Genomic DNA, 6,000 nt, shown 5'->3' with positions numbered 1-6,000 from the left:
TTGATTTAATTTGATATGAATTGATATTAAGGAACACCCTTGATTTAGAATTAAACTCGCACTGACTGCTGGCCAATCCTGTGGGAGGGGGGCGTGGCTCTCCCGAGCACGGGTGGGGATAGTGTATAATCAGTGTATCTCCAGCAGCATCAGCAGGCGTGGGCAGCAGCAGGTAGGCGTTGCCGTCCTCGCGCTCTCCCTTTCTCTGAAGGCGGGAGGGGGGGAGGGGGGGAGGCTTTACGCAAGAGTCGTGGTCTCTCCTCCGCGAGCGAAAAGAGAACGACGTGGGCGAGGGCGAAAACCTTCCCTGGACTGTTTTTTTTTTCTTCTTCTTCTTTCGTCTTCTTCCTCTCTTTTCTTTTTTTTTAACGAGGGGAAACGCGAGGTAGCGATGGGCGTGACGACTCTCCGGAGCGAGGTGATGCTCCGTACTGCCGGACTAACGTCCGTTCACGCCGCAGCTCCGTGAGCGATGCCTCTGCCGTGGCGATGCGAAGCACACGACGACGCGCTGTCCAGATCTCCGTAGCGGGCGATGATTCAGCAGCACGACTCCAGATTTTAACAGCACACGGGGACTGACGAGGCAAAACGCGGGCTCGACGCGAGGCGGAGAACAACACAACATCAGCAGCGGGTGAGTAAATAGATAGATAAATAGATAACTAACGGACGGTTAACGGTGTTGGGTTTGGTGCTGGGTTTGGATTTGGTTGGTTGCTGGTCTGTGTGTCCGAGGGCTTTCACGGTTAGTCGGCGTTTTCTGGCGATTTGTAGCGAAATAAATCGTATTTACTGGGCAGAGAATGGACGGAATCCCCTGCGCACGTCCCATAATTTCATCAGGCTTTTAGCTACTCGATTTGATCTTTTCCGTTCCACCTTAAATGGCGCAGCAGTAACAGTAGCTAGTAGTAACAGGGGTGTGACAAAATATCGATATGGCGATATATCATATTATATTATTTGGCGATAGGGATATTTGATACTTTTTTGCATTAGTGTATTTTTGTTTTAATTTTTGTTATCTATATTTTTCTGTAAGCTGTACACAGTTTGAAAAGATTTTAGAGTAGAGACATTTTAACAGGCGCAGAACCGTTCTAATTTTATTTTACAACAGAAAGCTGAGCTATTTAGGTTACTGTGTAACCTGACACACACAAAAACACAATTCCTGTTATTTGCTTATTTGAAAGTATTGAATCCTCTTTAATTAGCTAGACAAATGCTATAAAGTATTAAAGAGAGTTGTTTTGTAGAATATCAAGTATTGTTATATCATCATTATCGTGGGCAAAGTATTGTGATATTATCATATCGTGTGAGATGATGAATTAAGCAATAGTACACAAGAGGAAGTGCTATAATGTAATTTTGGCACTGCTGTGCTGCGGCCGTAGATCAGCACAACAGTACCAATATTAACTTACACATTAAGTTACACAGTGCTTATATTACCGGCTGATAACGGCACTCATAGAATGCCTCTCAGCCAATCACATAGCAGAGTTGGAAATGACTGTGGTATAATTCCCTATGATTTCCTCCCTTTTACACAGTAAAGGTAGTTTAAAAGCTGCACAATTTAAGGTGGAACTGAACATTCTATTTCTAAAGAAGCTTAACTTTAATCTAAAACCGCTTGATTTTCACATTTATAGCTAAGCAAACAAGCTTTATCTAGTCTTATAAGCTGCAACATTTAAAAATAGTTCACTGTTTAATTGGTTTGTGCCAAGTTTGCTGTTTTAGTGTAGTTTAGGTTTACAGTTAGCTAATGCAGCATTAGCTAGCTAGGTTAGCTAGCTAAAGAACAGCTGGAATCATCTTTTCAGTAGTTTATCTTTTTACAGGAATTTTTACACGTTCCACCTTAAATGGCACAGCAGTAACTGTAGTAATGGTAACTGGTAAACGGTAACTGCTGCTCTATTTAAGGTGGAAAGGACAATTAGAATAAGAATAAAAGGCTTGACTGTTTATTTTTTAACCAGGCAAATATGATAAATAAGACACACTTTAAGGTAAAATACACTCGTTTTGATAGTGTTTTTTGCTAGCCTTGCTGTTTTAGCTTGCTAATCTAAGTTAGCTATTTAATGTCAATGCTATAACAGCTAGTTAGCTAAGCTAGTTAGATAGATAGATAACTAACAGTCTGGTTGGCAAATCATGATAATTATGGATAGTTAGTTAAATAGGCAGAGTGTCAGCTTAGCCAGCTAACAGATGACTCTAAAAAAGGGCAAAAAGGCAGTTAAGAAATTGTGAAATGTCCTGTGTTGTTTTTTTCCCACGTTCAACAGTGTCCTTCCTCTCTCAGTTTTGCTGTGCTGTGTGTGTGTGAAAATGTCTGTGTTTGTCTGTGTCTGTGTGTGTGTGTGTGTGTGTGTGTGTGTGTAGTCCTGTAGACGCAATGCCGTGCAATCCGTCGTCTCAAAGCACACATGCTTCTGGCGATGCAAGCTGGAGAGCCCAACCGTAATACCATTACATAATGACCATCACAGCCCTCATAGTTCATATTTAGTCCTCTATTTCACTTGTAAATCCACGGATGATGAAATATCCCTGAGGTACAACCCTGTTTGTGAGCACTGTGCTACAAAAAACGTGGCAACAGCTGCAAAATGGCCAGCATGAGAGGTTGCATGTTGCTGGAGGCCTGGAAAGCGCTTCCCTGCACAATCCTGGTATTATGTAATGTTCTTAGATTATCCTATATCTAAACATCATTTGAAGCATATTACAGATGATTAAATGTGATCCTGTCTTGTGTCACAGGGCTCACAGTGATGTTTATGGATGCTGAGCTCTTGTTATATCTGACTTTCAGAGGGACACATCTCAAAGGAGAAATCTGATCCTAACACAAGGGATAGCTCATTACAGTGCTGGACAATAATTCAAACACATGAACAACATCTATTATGTAGTGCTGGGCAGTATGACCAGAAATATATATCAGAGTATATTTAAAAATTCTGAGGGTTTCACAGGATATCACAGTATTTGTATTAATAAATATTATTGTTATTTACTTCTTTTTTTTTGTTTTTGCATGACTCGAATTTTATTGATATTTGTGGCTTATTTTACTGTCAGGAGACTGTATAATATAAAACAATAAAGTTTTAATTTACTATAGAGTAGGAGTGGGCAATATGGCCCTAAAATAATATCACAATTTTTGTGGTATTTTTTCACGATACTCTTGGCAATATAACAAACACTGAATTAAAAAAAAAACCAAGAATACTCTACTGCAACAAAATGAAATTTTAATTTTATTATTGCATACGATATGACATGGTACACCCCTAACTGATTATATTAAAAAAATAAAGAATTTTATCAGATTTGTAACAGAATGTCAATGTCAGTGATCCAAAACGTCATGATACTAATAATACACTCCAAATTTGAATGTACAGTAATGTTATCTTACAGTGTTAAGCTACACAAATTAATGATTCTACAGCCAGGACTTTCTGGGCCCATCAGAGAGACAATAAAAACAGTAGGTAAAAAAACTAAATTAAAAAGTATTTAGAGCATTCCTTTATCTCAGTGTTTTATTATTTGATCATGAAATCAGTGAAATAGTTCTGTATTACACTAGCTAGTTTGCTATCTTGTGTAAGTCAATATAGATTTCCAACGAGTTTCCATCGGATAACCGATGCATTCCGTGTTTTACCAAGACCTGACGAGAGGAACTTTTTTTGAGCTGTTCCTTTTCTGAAATTAATAATTGCAAAAGCTTTGTCCATTTGCTGTTGTTTTTCTTTTTTAGAGCAGCAGCAGCTCCTCTAAAAAACTGCTGTTCTTATTTTTCTCCAGTCAGGACAGCGCAAGGCGGGCTTTAGACTCCACAGAGCTGAGCTACAGCCCCCTTGGTCCAGTCCAGACTGTGTATACTATCCATACTGTTCAGCTTGTTATACTAACTGGCTAGCATTAGCTAGCACTTTGGTGGTGCTGTTCCTCTGGCGGTATGGCATGATGTGAAAAATACATACCAGACCAGAAATTAAAACCATCTGGTATACCAAATGAACGTTTAAATGCTGTGGCACATGAATTGGCAAATTCATTTTTAGAAGTTTGTAGGTACAGACATCTACACATATATTATGGGTGTTTTTGGCAGTTTTCTGTGGCTTTTGTAGTGTTCATATAAAGGCTGCACGATATATCGTTTAGGCTTTGTCATTGCGATGTGCACACGCGCGATATTCACATCGCAGGACATGCAATGTCATCTTAGGCAATAAAAACAAACACGTCATGTTGCAATGTTTTTATTCTTAACACATGAAATAGATACACAGCATTCTGAGTGAGCAGCGTCGTCTCTGTCTGCTGCTGAGAAGGGGAGGGGGTGGGTACGAGTGAGAGGGGGAGCGGGCATAAATACGAGGTAACCAAATGGCCTCCACATTGGTGGACACGTGTTTTAAGCAGCGGCAGACAGCCTGTCCAAAGCTGTGCACCTCAGTTACGCACAGTTATGCGCAGATATTTCCAGTTACAGCTGGAATCACTCTTTTAACCCCAGAAGAACGCTTATATTTACCTTTTAAAGGGCCATTTAAGTGCTTGATTATTGTCGTTTTGCTGTTTTTCCTTGGTTTTTGAGTGCTTGGCTGACTCGGCTCTCGGTCGGTCTAGATCTCGTGATCTGTCGTGAGACAACGCGCAGGTATGGGCGTAGCTGGTGCTGTCACGGGTCCTGCATTGTTTAATATCGAAATATATATTGTCGAAAAAAAAAACAATGCAATGTCAAAATTTTCCAATATTGTGCAGCCCTGGTTCATATTGATAACGGAATTCAATCATTCTGACTGATATTATGAAATATATTGTGATATATTGTCTTTAGGCCATGTCAATGTATGTTAGCCACAGTGACTCAGCACAGCCTGTGTCACAGCCTGTGTTTTAATAAGGTTGTGGGCCTCTCGCTACCTCACTGGTTGTGCTTTGGGTGTAAGTGTGTGGGTTTGGGTGGAGGTGTAGCCACCTGTGACATACTGGAGTGGAGAAATTACTCATTTGGCCTGTTTGTGGTAGCCTGTAGGCTGTAGTATTACAGATACTGTAGACCGGCTCCCCAGCTCTGCGTTATAGGAGCTTTTCAGGATCTGCCATTCTCAGACATTTCATCATAATCTCCTTTATAGGATCACAGGCGGATTTGAACCGGTGACCTTGTGGTTATGAGGCAATTTGCTGTTAATTTACCAGCTACCTCTCAAGCCAGCAGTTTGCAGAATTCCTTAAGTAAAGCTTTGCTCAGCATGGATGCAACAGAGCCTTCTGGAAGGTGAGCGTTTGCTCTGCGTGCCTCAGCTAAATTTGCTACCTGCAGAATGTGAATGGGTGAAGATAAACAGGTTTATGTGTGCCTGTGTCTGGTAAAGTTGAGAGGACATTTATCTCTCTGGAGGTTAGCTTGTGTTGGTTTATATATGTGGTGGTTTACAGCCTCAAGTGAAGTTTACTCTTGTAAGTAATTTATCATGAACCAGATGGAGATTAATTGGATGCTCAAGCAGATTTCCTAATTTGGTGTTGTTTTTTGTTAAAGCCCCTCCTTAGCTGTAAACAGTGAGGCATAACAATTAGGGATGGGCAATGATGTCATATTGACATCAGCAGATTATCAGTTATGAATTGGCTTTATTGGTGCAGCACTACTATTAGCAGCAAACATAGTTAAAACACTTTACATAGCATGAAACATTTTTTTGTTTTGTAACAAGAAAACTAATATTTGTGGAGAAAAAATTAGAAACTTCACTTGTGATAAGCATCTAAATGGACACTAATAAGAATGCCTACATTGAAGTGAGCAAGGGTGTTGCCATGTTTCCCTTCTAATGCGAAAGCTGGGGGAAGGGCCTAAGTAAACAAAACTGTAATTCTTAAAAAAAAAAAGTCAAGCGAGTGCTAGATGTTAATCTACACAGATTTCTCTTCTGAAAATCC

The 6,000-nt window shown here is 40.1% G+C and overlaps 1 protein-coding gene across 1 annotated transcript in view; it reads left to right on the top strand.

Moving 5' to 3' along the window:
• The first annotated feature begins 221 nt into the window (after positions 1 to 221).
• Positions 222 to 6,000, top strand: part of peli3 (pellino E3 ubiquitin protein ligase family member 3) — a 45,297-nt gene continuing 39,518 nt past the window's right edge. Inside the window, exon 1 of the mRNA XM_007255689.4 lies at positions 222 to 637. The gene's annotated coding sequence lies outside the window, so the exon portion shown is untranslated. The remainder of the gene's footprint in view (positions 638 to 6,000) is intronic.

This window comes from Astyanax mexicanus, chromosome 8 (assembly GCF_023375975.1).
Source record: "Astyanax mexicanus isolate ESR-SI-001 chromosome 8, AstMex3_surface, whole genome shotgun sequence".
NCBI classification, from domain to species: Eukaryota; Metazoa; Chordata; class Actinopteri; order Characiformes; family Acestrorhamphidae; genus Astyanax; species Astyanax mexicanus.
Note: the sequence above shows the minus strand (reverse complement) of the source record. Positions and strands in the feature narration are given on the sequence as shown.